Raw genomic sequence first — 13838 nt, 5'->3', positions numbered from 1 at the left:
CATACAGCATAAAGATCACTTTGGTACAATAGAATTTATAAACTCTGCTGGTCTTATTTCAGAAATATAAAAAGCTCACTTTTAATTCTCGCCTTGCTTTGAAGTAGTTTTCAGGACCATTTTGTGACAATTGCCATAGTTACAGGTTAGCTCTTATGAACGGAACTAATCTGAATACAACAGATTTTAGTTGAAATGTATATTTGCTCTGTCTACTAGAAATTGTGTCACTTTGAGTAGAGTTATTTCCTTGTATTGGTAAACCTAGCACTGGTCATATTTTTCTTCTGACAAAGTAGCCAAAGACTATCAGAAGAAATCATTTTCTATGAAATAAAGGCAGTATGAAAAAAAGAAAAAACCTACAGTGAGATACCATTGCACATCCACTAGGATGGTTACTGTTTTGAAAAAACCTAATAATAGCAAGTGTTGGGAACACTGTGGACAAATAACAACCTTCATACATTGTTGGTGGAATCGCAAAATGGTGCAGCCATTGTAGAAAAGAGTTTGGTGGTCTCAGAAAATTATCCATATAATTAACATATGACGCAGAAATTCCACTTGTAAGTATACACTGAAAAGAATCAAAAGCGGTCTCAAACAGATATTTGTACACTAGTGTTCACAGCAACTTTATTCATAATAGCAAAAAGGTGGAAGCAATCTGTTTTAGTTTCCTAGGCTGCTCAAACAAATACCAGGAAATAACTCAAGTTCAACAATGGGAATTTACTTGCTCATGGTTTTGAGGTTAGGAAGAAGTCCAAATCTAGGTATCATCAAGGTGATACTTTCTATCTGAAGCCTGTGGTGTTCTGGGGCTAACTGCTAGCAATCCTAGATTCTTAGCTTGTCACATGGCAAGGACACGGCATCATCTCCTGGTCCCTCCCATCTCTTCTGGGTCCCATTGATGTCTAGCTTCTGGCTGCTCCCTCTGACCCTCTCTCTGTGTCTGAATTTCATTCCACTTATAAAGGACTCCAGAATTAGGATTAACACTCATCCTGATTAATTTAGGCCACACCTTAACCTCATCAAAAGGTCCTACTTAAAATGGGTTCACACCCACAGGAATGGATTACATTTAAAGACATATTTTTCTGGGGTACATACAGCTTCAAAATAATATGCAAACCAAGTGTCCCTCATCAGATGAAGGAATAAACAAGATGTGGTATATCCATACACTGGAACATTATTCAGCCATAAAAAGAAAGGAGACTTGAAGACATTGTGAAATTATCCAGAAATTATGCAGAATTTATTCTAAAATTATCCAGAATAAAAGGGCAAATACAATATGAAATAATTATAATAAGGAAATACATAGTGACAGAGAGCAGAATGATTACAAGAGGTGGTAGGAAATAGGAATGAGTATGAATTGGGCTTAGGATGATGAAAATGGTCCTGAATTAGTGGGGAAAGTTACACTATTGCCAATTTGTACTTAATTTCAAAGCACTGTTCAGCATCACTTGAACCCTCCATCCAATGTCAGTACTGTGGACTGTATGCTGTGCTTATCACCACTCTACACTTCTCATGAACATGCATTAACAACCAGCCCCTTGGCAATCTCTCCATCCATGGTCTACTCATTGGGTTCCATATTCAGCCAATTGCATCCAAAAATCTGAAGTCAGAATACACTGGATGCATGAACACTAGTGAACCATCCAAATGTCTCATATTTGGACTCTAGTTAGAGTACACTGGATGCCCAACCACTAGTGAGTCCTCAACCAAAGATCTCCATATTAGACTCTACAATCAGCCAAAGGCCTGTGATAAGCCCCACTCAGAGTGGGGTTCATCCAAAGGCAAATCCTCCATCTAAGTTCTCCAAGTAAGCGCCACACTCAGCCAAAAGTGAAATATCACCCCACACACACACTCAGAGTACATAGACCCCTGCCCTTGGCAAAACTTTCTTCCAACATTTCTTCATTAGACTCCACATAAACACCATGGAAACCACAGACAGCAATCCAGTATACACAGAAGGCCAGCCCACCAGTACACCCTCCACCCAAGTTCTTCTCATTGGAATTTATACTCAAACAAGAACGACCACAGGTCCCCAAGAGTGTACTGTGGTCCAGCATCCACCTACAAGCCCTCCATCCAAGGTCCCCATAGTGGATCCCAAACTCAGCCAAAGGCATCCAAAGTTCACCAGAGTACACTGGATGACTGCTTCACAAAGGTCTACATGCATACAAAGGCATCCATGAGCAACCACTCAGAGTGCTGGGGATTCCTGCCAGGCATAGAACTCTACAATCAAGGTCTCTGCAGTAGACTCCACGGTCATCCAATCACATTACTGAGTCCAACACAGAGTGTGGTGGAGGCCCTCATGGCATGGAACATTACATCTAAGATTTCCATAATGGATTCTGGACTCATCAAAGGGATGACAGGGTTCCAAGAACCCTGTCGAATACACCAGATGCCTTTCCATCAATGAACCCTCTACTCAAAGTGTCTTCTTCAGACTCTATGCTAAATCAAGTACAACATAAGATCCCAACACAGAATGCTATGGATTCCAGCCCTCCATGAAACCCCTCATCCAATGTCTCTGCACTGATATACATGCTCAGTGAATCACAATTGTAGATGGCAACTCTGGGTGAATTGGACTCACAACCACCAAAAATCCTTCATGCAAAGCTTCTACATTGGACACCCTGATCAAACAAGGGCAAACATGGAGAGCCACTAATAATACACAGGATGCTGAACAAATGGTGAGTCATCAATCCAAGGTCTCAACTTCGGAACAATTTTGCAACCACAGACTACCACTCATTATACTCAGGACACCAGTCCAACATCTTGACCTCAACACAAGGTATCTGTGGGTGATTCCTTGCTCAGCCAAGAGCATCCAAAGACACCTAGTCAAAGTACATTGTAGGTTGAAATCCCCACCAATGGTCTCCTTGTTGAACTCTACATTCAGCCAAGGGCAACTGTGGACACTCACCCAAAGTGCACAATTCTCCTGCAAGTCAGTGTACCCTCCATTCAAGGTCTCTATTATGGACTCTGTGCTCAGTCAATCACAACTGCACACTTTAATACAGAGTACTGTGGCCATCCACCTGCCAACAACCCCTCCATTCAAGGTCTCCACAGTGCCCTCCATATTCATCTAATCACAATCACAGACTCCAACTCTGAGTGCACTGCATTTCTAAGCATCTCCATACATGGTCTCCACATTGGACTCAATGCTTAGACAGAACCACCATGGACTCTCACTCAAAATACACAAGATGCTTATTCACTAGCAAGCCCTCAGTCGAATTCTCCACATTGGATTTCACACTTACCCAATCACAGACAGAACAAAACACATAGTACTGTGGAAACCCCATCCACCCATCTCATCTACCATGAGGCGCCATGATCAACCAAGGCAAATATAGACTAACTCAGAATACCCAGGATACCCATACAGTGGCAGTCCCTTTATCCAAGTTCTCAACTTTGGACTCTATGCACAGCCAAGGCTATCTGAGGACCAATGGTGGCACTTTACACCACCATTCAGCCGATGCTCCCTCCACTTTCTCTCATTGGACTCTATGCTTATCCAAGGGCAACCGAAGACCCCCACCTTCAGCGCTGTGGACCCTCACCTGCCAGCAAACACATCACCACAAGTAGTCACTGCATACTCCATGATGAGCCTAGGGCATCTGAGAACCCCCCCATCAAAGTTCATAGGGCACCTGCCCATCAGCAAATCCTCCATCTGAGTTCTCATTAGCTTCTACAGTCAGCCAAAGGCAACCACTCACCCGTATTAAGAATGCTATGGCGTTCTGTCTGTTGGAAAACTCTCCATACATCTCCACTCTGGACTCCACCTTCAGATAAACATAAATGCAGATTCAAATACAGAGTGCTGTGGAACTCCACTCAAGGTCTCGATATTGTGCTCCACAGTCAACCAAGGGTAACTGTGGAACCCTCCCCACCCCCATGCAAAGTTCAGTGATTCCTGCATACTGGTAAACCTCAACCTAAACTTTCTGCATTGAATTCCACCCTCAGCGAAGGACAATCTCAGACCTACATTCAGAAGTTCATGAACCTCTACCTGCTAGCAATCCCTCCACCCAATGGCTACACAGTGCCCTCCATGGTGTCTGCAGAGGATACCATACTCAAACAATTACAACCTCAGATTCTCAGATTTCAATTGACCCCAGACAACTGGCACATCCCCAGTCCAAGGTTGCCCAGTTCAACTCTACACTCAACCAAGGGCCACTGCTCATCTCCACTCAGCATGCCATGGTCCCTTATCTCCCAGTGAGCTCTCCATCCAAGCACTCTGCCATGGACCCTGCTCTTAGCCAGTTACAATCAGAGAACCCAAATTCAGGACCCAAATTCAGGGCCCTTTGGCCCTCCATCTTCCAGCATTATCTCCAGTGAATTCCATGTTCAGCCAAATTCAATCACAGAATCGCACTTAATGTACATTGTACCTACTCACCAGAAATCCCTCCATCCAAGGTTTCCACATTGGACACCATGTTCAACCAAAGACATTGCAGATTACCACTCAGAGTACACAAGGAACCCACTCACCTGAAAGCCCTCTTCACAGATCATTTCTTTCTACACCAACTAATATTCCATTTTAGTGCTGTATCATAATTTATTTATCCATTCACTTATTAAATGGCATCCTGGTTGCTTCCAGTTTTTTACAAATAAGAAAATAATTTTATGACAATTATGAATAAAGCTTCTATAAACCTCACATGCAGGTTTCTGTGAGGATGTGTATTTTCAGATCAATTTGATCTAGAAGTGTGAAAGCTGGATTACATGGTAAACCTCTATTTAGCTGTCAACTGCCTTACAAATTGCCTTTTTGCATTCCACCAGCAATGAGCATTCCTGTTTTTGTTGTCAGTTTGGGGGACTTTAGCTATTCTAATGGGTGCATAGTGGCATTGCATTGTTTAAATTTGCAGTTCTGTAATGACAAATGATGTTGAGCATCTTTCCATGTGCTTATCTAACACCTGTATATCCACTTTGATGAGATGTCTATTCATATCTTTGGCCAATTTGGAAATGGGTCGCTTGTTTTCTTATTTTTTTTTTAAAGATTTATTAGTTATTTCTTTCTTTCCCCCTCCCCCCGCCCTGGTTTGTCTGTTCTCTGTGTCTATTTGCTGCGTCTTCTTCTTTGTCCACTACTGTTGTTGTCAGCGGCATGGGAATCTGTGTTTCTTTTTGTTGCGTCTTCTTGTTGCGTCAGCTCTCTGTGTGGGTGGTGCCATTCTTAGGCAGGCTGCACTTTCTTTCAGGCTGGGTGGCTCTCCTTATGGGGTGCACTCCTTGCACGTGGGGCTCCCCTATGCGGGGGACACTCCTGTGTAGCACGGCACTCCTTGCGCACATCAGAACTGTGCATGGACCAGCTGCACATGGGTCAAGGAGGCCCGGGGTTTGAGCCACGGACCTCCCATATGGTAGGCAGACACCCTAACCACTGGGCCAAGTCCGCTTTCCCCTGTTTTCTTATTCTAGAGTTTTGAGACTTCTTTGTATGCTTTGGATACAAATATACAAATACTTTCTCCCAATATATGGCTAATGTCTTCATTTTTTTAATATGTCTTTTGCAGAACAAGAGTTTTTTATTTTAATGATGTCTAACAACTTTTCCTGAATATGGAATATCTCTCTTATTTCAATCTTTTATTTCTTGCATTGGAGTTTTATATTTTCTGCATATAGCTCCTATACATATTTGGTTTGATCTATACCCAGGTATTTCTTTTTTGATGCTATTGTAAATGGTATTTTGTTTCTAATTTCAAATTCCAGTTGTTCACTGATGGTTTGTTGGAAAGAAATTGCTTTCTGTATACTAACCTTACAGAAGGCGAAGGTGAATTTACTTTAATCACTTGTTAGTTCTAGGACTCTTTTCTTTTATTTTTTTATTTTATAGATTCTTTTGTATTGCTACATAGCTAAACCATGTAATCTGTGAGCAAAAAGAGTTTATTTCTTTTTTCCCAATCTGTATACCTTTTATTTCCTTTTCTTATTGTTAGCTAGACTTCCAGTAAGATGTTGAATGGAGTGGTAAGAGGAAGCATTCTTGCTTTGTTCCCAATCTTAGGGGAAGGCATCCAGTTTCTCACCATTAGGAGTTTTAGTTTTGTTTTATTTTGTTTGTTGGTTTGTTTTTTAGGAGGTACTGGGGATTGAATCTGGGACCTCGTACATGGGAAGAAGGCACTCAACCACTTGACCTACACCTGCTCCCAAGAGATTTTACTGAGATTTTATTTAAAATAACATGAATGGGTGTTGGATTTTGTCAACACTTTCTCTGCATCAATTTACATGATCATATGACTTTTCTTCTTTACCATGATGTGATGGACTACATTAATTGATTTTTGAATGTTGAACCACTGTTGCAAACCTGGAATAAATTCTATTGTTTGTGATATATAATTCTTTTTGTATATTGTTGGATTTAATTTGTGAACCTGATTAGTGATGAGTACCAATGGTAAAACCTATGAAAGTGAGGGGATCCCCCATTAGACTGCAACATCTGGGAGTTTCTCACTCACAATAGTATCCACTCCACCTCAGCGTTTGAGTTTCCTGCCCATTCTCAGCTCCAGCAGCTTCTCCAAGTGAGTTGATCTCAGCTGTGATTCTCAGGATCTGCCTGTCTCTCCAGATTTCAGGTTGGTCATTTGCCCTGTGACCTCAATTCTCTGATGGGTCCAAGAAAAGCCATTGATCTTCAGGTTTTGCTTTGTTTTGTTATGTGGCTAGAGTGATGGCTTTCCAGCTCTTTAAATGTCTTAACTAGAAACATAACTGGTATTTTTATATGAAAGTATTTTTTAGTCTAATTCACTAAAACATATGCTTCAGGAGGCAACAGCTTTGTTATATTCACTGCTGAATGAGTCACGGTTGCTGAATGAATGAGTGAATGGATGAATGAAGCTGGTGGGTCTGCAGCACAGCTTCACCCTGGGACTTCTCTGTGTTGAGTGGCTCATTTTCTGATTCCACCTCTTCCTCTTTTCTCATTTGTGCCTTCATTTTGCTGAAGTGCTTCCTCCAGTAGCTTCTGGAGAATGGGGCAGAGGAGATAACTTTGTGAAACCTAACATGTCTGAAATGGTCCCTTTCCCAGGCACACTTGATTGATGGGTGGAGAAGCCCACCTGGCTGGGTGGCTGTCCCAGAAGGCTCTCAGGGTCTCCCTTCCCATCCCCCAGGTTCTCTTCCCACTGAGACTCTCTACCTGTTGAGGCTGCTGCTGAGATGGTTTTTCCTTGAGGGTCTCCTGTGTCCACAGTGGGGCCAGAGGGCTGTACCCTGGGGTGGGGGCAATCTCTACCAGAAGCTCCCCTGGGGAGCGCAGGCTCAGACACGTGCATGAGCTGGGAAGAACCATGAGGTTGTGGGGAGGTGGACAGGGTGTTCTCCGGGGTAGGAGTCCCCATGGGGATCCCGGCTCTGTCCAGTCCCTTGGACCCTTCCTCAGTGCTGCCGCACTCGGAACCTCTGGTTGCTGCCCCCTCTCCACCCATCTAACCGCCAGAAACAGTCAGAGGGTCCTGGTCTTGAAAGTGAAACCTCCCCCTGGCCCCCTAACAGCAGCTCCACGATGAAGGGAGTTCCTCACCGCTGACCCCGCCCCCTCAGCGTGAACCCCCTCCCCAAGACTTCATTCCCCACCTAGAGCCTTGGACACGGCCCTGCAGCTGTGACCCAGGTACCCCCTGCACCCCCAAAGGCTGTGAGAGCCCTGGCCCAGTCTGGAGTGGTGACACCCGGTGGGCTGCCTCTGCTGCAGTGGGCGGCCTCTCCCAGGTCCGTGTCCTGCCCCCCACCCCAGCACAGACCCCTGGCTGCTCTGCAAGGAGCCTTGCCTCACTGTACCCGACACCTCGGCCCCCAGCCACAGGTGGCTGCAGACACAGCAGACTGGACGCTGGAGGTGGGGAGCGGGGAGAGGGGTGGAGGAGGGGTGACTACGGTGCCAAAGGCACCTGCCTTCTCCCAGAGATGAGAGTCGTTGTGGGTCGGGGCTGCACTTCAGCCCTGCACTTACACTGTGGCCTTGGGAGGTAACTCAGTTTCCCCATCTATGAAAAAGACTGATGACAGTAGACTCTGGCATGTCGTTTTGTGGAGGGCACCTGCTGCCTCCTCAGGACTGAGCTCAGTGAACTGGGCCCCCTGATCTCTCCCTACCTCTGACCTCATGGTGGAAGCACCTTGACCCTGCAACTAGCTACACATGGCTCCCTGTCTCCAGACATCACCCTCCAGCTGCCCCAGCACACAGGGACTGTGGACAAGCCTGTCCCTCCTGGCTGGCTCTGCCTGGGCCAGGTCCTGGGCCCAGGATTGGTTCCAAGTCAAGTTCCCTATCTATAAAACAAGGATCACAGTTCATCTCCCTAGAGATAGGGGCTCCCATAGTTCATCTTCCACTGGAGGTCATGACCAAGGCTATAAGATAAGAACAGGAAATGAGGTGTTGAGTGTTGCAAGGGAAGAGCTAACCCTGTCAGTATTTGTCCACAGTTTCTGTATAGAAAGCCCAAAAACATCCATGAACTCACAGAATGAATCAGAGGAAGAGGTTGCTGCACTTGGCTTTGCTGAAGGCTCCCAAACTCTTCTGACCAACCATGGAAAGAAATACCAAAGGGAACAAAGTGTTTAGAAAATCACTACAATTGTACACAAGCACTTTGAAATGTTCTATTCTGTCCTCTTCCACTGTCTTCTATTTCTTTTTTTTAAGATCCAGGTTATGACTCACTATGTGGATTCTATGATGAGCAAATAAAATGGGTTAGAACCTGGTACCACCCAGCTTAGCAACACATTTTATGAATAGCCTAGCAGTTAACAAAGGATGCATTTCATTGTTGAGGTGAACACATAAAGTCTCTATTCAAGGATATTAAAAAGGAGTCAGTTCCATAGTAGAGATGACCTGACCACATGAGGTTGATTCTGAAGGTGCTCAACCATGTCTGAGCAGATCAGAGTCCTTGTGTCAACAGCAGTTGGTCAAATTGCATACTCACTGCTGTGTAGTATTGGAAATGGCTCTGTCTTTCATAAAGACCAGGCTTTGGTTTTCATGCTGTTGGATATCCCCCTCACCATGGTGGGGATCCTGGACAGGGTCCTTATGGAATTGCAAGACTGTGCACTTCCTCTACTGAAAGATGTCATCAAAACAGATGAAGAAGAGGTTGCCTTCAAAGATTTGGATGTGCCCTGAAAGCAAATGTGAAAATCTTCCAAGTCTGAGGTGCAGCCTTGGAAAAATATGCCAAGAAGTCAGTAAGGGTTATTTTCATGGGAAACCCAGCCAATACTGACTACCTCAAAGTTGGCTTCATCCATCCCCAAAGAAAACTTCAGTTACTAGAACCTTTGGATCAAAACTGAGCTAAATCTCAAACTGCTCTTAAACCTGGTATAACTGCTGATAACATAAAGAATGTTGGGGAAATCATTCCCCAACTCGGTATCCAGATGCCAACCATGCCAAGGTGAAATTGCAAGGAAAGGTAGTTGGTGTTTATGGAGCTCTAAAAGAAGGCAGCTGGCTCAGGGAGGCTTCCTCATGACGGTGCAGCAACATGGTACTGCTGTCACCAAGGCTCTGGAACTCTCCATGCAATATCTGCTGCGAAAGTCATCTGTGAGCACCTTAGAGATACCTGGCTTGGAACCACAGAGGGGGCATTTGAGTCCATGGGCATTATCTCTGGTGGCAACTCCTATGGCATTCCTGATTATCTGCTCCAGGTGTTCACAATCGTGAGCAAGAATAAGACCTGGGAGTTTGCTGAGTCTCCCTATTAATGATTTTTCATGTGGGAAGATGGATCTTACTGCAGAGGAACTGGCAGAAGAAAAAGAAACTGCCTTTGAATTTCTTAACTCTGCCCAGCCAATCATTTTATTTATTGTTTTAATACTTTATTTTTTAAAAAATACTTTAGATTACATAAATTTTACATAAAAAGTAGGAAATTCCCATATGTCCCACTCCCTAGCCCCCACACACTTTCCCACATTAGCAACATCCTTCATTAGTGTGGTACATTTGTTAAAATTGATGAACACATATTGGATCACTGCCATTAAGCGTGGATAGTTTACAGTTTACACTCTGTCCCACACAATTTTGAAAGTTATGACAAAATATATAATGACCTGTATCCATCATTGCAATGTCATTCAAGACAATTCCAATGTACCAAAAATGCCCCCATATTACACATATTACTCCTGTTTTTCCCTCACCCTCCCCTCAGAATCTCTGGTGGCAATGCCTCCACATCAATGATTAAAGTTCCTCCATTGCTAGAATAAGTTTATAGTAGAATAGACAATCATTTTAATGTTACTAAATGCCCCAAAACAGAAAGATCTAAATGTCATCTTTGACTCTAGTAACAAATAATACTATACTTAAATTATTTGTAAAAAAAAAAAAGCACATTTGAAAGCTATGTGCTTTTTGATACAAATGGAGACTTCAATCTCTGGTCTGTCTATGTGCCAACTGGTCTCTGAGCCTCAGCAGAGTTGCAGCTCCTACTCTCTGGTTTGTTGGACCTACCCAGGTCAGCTAACAGGGAGGTGAAGATGGTCAACCGCCATACCAGGGAACCAAGAGTGCCTACAACTGCATGGAGGAGAAGCGCATCCATCAACCAGGAGAAGCTCCCTTTTGATACAGAGGTGGAGTGGACATCACCATCAAAGGGTCCAGAGGATAGAGGAATAAAATATGGATTAGAGTGGACTTATGGGTATTCTACTATAGAACTATTGTGACTAGTAATGGAAGAAACTGTAGTATTGATGTGGAGACAGTGGCCATGGGAGTTGCTGAAGGCAGGCAGAGGGAAGAAGAGAAGTGATGTGGGGACATTTTCAGGACTTGGAGTTGTCCTAAATGATAATGCAGGGACAGATGCTGGACATTATATATCCCACCATAATCCCCTGAAAGTACTGGGGGAGAGTGTAAACTACAATGTAAACTCTAATCCATGCAGTACAGCAGTGCTCTAAGAAATATTCACCAAATGCAATGAATGTGCCACAATGATGAAAGAGGTTGTTGATGTGGGAGGAGTGGGGGGTGAGGGGGGTATATGGAAACCTCTTATATTTTTTTTGTGATCTATGTATCTTCAAAAAATACAATTAAAAAATAAATAAAATTGTCGGAGTCGTGGACCCGAAGGGTATCGGGAATGAAAGATAAAGAGAGATTGGGATCAGAGGATCTGAGAGCATTGAAGCCTCAAGCTCATCAGACAAGTTTATTAATATCAGGGACTTCTTTATATACCCCAAGCAATCATGAGAACCAGCAACTATTCTAGCTAACTATTCCCATTACCTCATTCTTGAAAACACAATGTACAGTGGATAAGACAGTAACTAAAGCTCAAGATGTTCTATTATGTTATTGAAACAAATATACTCATAAATCTTGTTGCCCAGGTTACTCATACTATCAAGTCCGGGGTTCTGCTGGAATGTTATGTTTCCCTGAGAGATTAGCCACCTGCATGTATATCTCTAGGGACAGCATGACCCAGTGGTCAGAAAGTAACTTGCTACTATGGAAACAACATGCCTTTGTTTCCCACATTTCCCCCTTTTTGTTTTAGTCAGGGTGACTGTGCCTGTCTTAGGTTGCCCTCCTCTGAGAGTCTTACCCGTCATTAACTACCAGCCAAGCACTCTGACCATGGAGAACTATATCAGATTTTTTGCAAGTACCAAATTATTAGCTTATCCCATCGCATCAACATGGTGCAGTCTTCAGCATACCTCTTATCCCAGGCAAGCAACTACAATGAGCAACAAGACTAACACACAAAGTTCTATTCCTAATGCTGATAAAAATTGTTGAAAATTCCATCAATATACTGGATTAAACTTATTGAAATGAGAAATCAAATCATTAAAGATATCCTTACCTTCAGCTACATAAATCTGATTATGAGACATTTCTAATATTTTTTTGTAATTCTTCTATTTCTAATGACATATTACCTATATGACCTATCAAATGATTTTTAATCTTTTCCAAATTAAACATAGAATTATTATAAGCAAGTGGAGTAATACAAAAGAGTTACTTTCATTCCAATCACATTTCAAACCCTTAAGTAGATTTAAGTTATATACTTGATCTCTAAGATGTAAAACTGCTGATTCTAAATCATCAACTCTACTATTTAATTCTCCATCAATATATTCTTGACTATGCCATAAGTCACTAGCATTCTTATGCCAATCATGCATGTATTGTTGAGTCTGCACTGTCTCATGCAAGGTCACTGTAGCTGTAGTAGCAGCTGCAATGAAACAAATCAGTCCTAATATGCCATCTATTATCAGTCCCACAAATCGCTTCGAGCATTTCAGGATTTCTTGAGCCATACAGAACAGCAGTTGACTCTGTTGGCAGGTGACGATTGCCAAATTCGGTTCAGTCACACTGGGATCCATACTCCCTGCCGCCTTCGAACCATTGTAATGAAATCTCCATTCTGTAAAATGTTCTCAGACAAACAAGTATGCAAGGCCCCACTTTTATAAAATAGAGCATTCTTGGTTATGGTTAATTTTCTGACCACAAACACATAAGGATGTCTTACACACAATTGAAAATGATGAATTTGATCTAAATGCAGATATTGACCATTCTTACTATTATTCCTAATCCATTCTATAGTAGGAGCTATTCCTAAAAAAAAAACTTTCCACAAATTCTTCTGTTTATGTATAGATGTAATGTTACACCATGGAGAAGGGATCCATTTCCCTTTATATTTCTAAACACTATTATTTTTAGTAAAAATCATTTTTTCATCCAAATCAAGGGATTCATGAAAAGGATATTGCATATTTCTAATTTGCTGTCCTTTACTATTTAGACCATACCAAATAAATCTGCCATTATATGGAAAGGGACTCCCCATTGGGGCACTCTCCCACACTATTCCGTAGGAATCATTAAAAATGACAGATCATCTTCTTATATGGCACTCTTGCCATCCTTTTTTATCCCTACTGTCTTTTTGTGGACAATCATAAGTAGGATTTTTGGTTGTGATAAAATTGTAAGAGGGAAATAAAGTCACAATAGACTGAGTATTATTATTTTTAATATAATCATGGTCCGATTTTTAACATACATGCAGGAAGGATGGTTACCAATACATAAGGGTCAATAATCAAATGGTAATATGAGATTATAGATTCTTTGTCCTTCCTCATGGGGTTTAATTGGTAACCGATCATCAATTGGTCCAGGGAATATATGGGTCTTATTCAGATATATATGAAAGAATGGATCTTTCCAGGTTAACACTCTAAATAACGGAGGGTTAGGTATATAGGCTCAATAAGTGTAATTACTGGCAGCTTCCTCATTACTTATGATCACCATCATCAGAAGTTGTAGGAAACCCCACCTCTTCATTCTGAAGTTTAATCCTCTTCACAGGTAGCCAAATTTGTCCTCCATTTTCTGAAATTACAAGAGCATAGCCTCACCCCCATACTTTGATCCTGCCTTTTTTCCATTCATTGCTTAAAATATCTTTCCAGAATATTGGTTGGTCTTTATTTCTTGCGTCCACTGTAGATGTTTGACATTTTCTAAAGTGACATTCCACAGTTGTCAATGAATTATAAATATTAAGAAATTTTAAAGTAAATAAAACTTTTGCCAATTGATC

At 42.3% G+C, this 13838-nt stretch overlaps 1 pseudogene; it reads left to right on the top strand.

Annotated features, from left to right (window-relative positions):
• The first annotated feature begins 9079 nt into the window (after nt 1–9079).
• LOC101439848 (malate dehydrogenase, cytoplasmic pseudogene) lies at nt 9080–10805 on the top strand (annotated as a pseudogene).
• The last annotated feature ends 3033 nt before the right edge of the window (nt 10806–13838 follow it).

The sequence above is a fragment of the Dasypus novemcinctus genome, chromosome 16, assembly GCF_030445035.2.
Source record: "Dasypus novemcinctus isolate mDasNov1 chromosome 16, mDasNov1.1.hap2, whole genome shotgun sequence".
Taxonomy (NCBI): Eukaryota; Metazoa; Chordata; class Mammalia; order Cingulata; family Dasypodidae; genus Dasypus; species Dasypus novemcinctus.
This window is presented reverse-complemented; position numbering and strand designations above follow the sequence as displayed.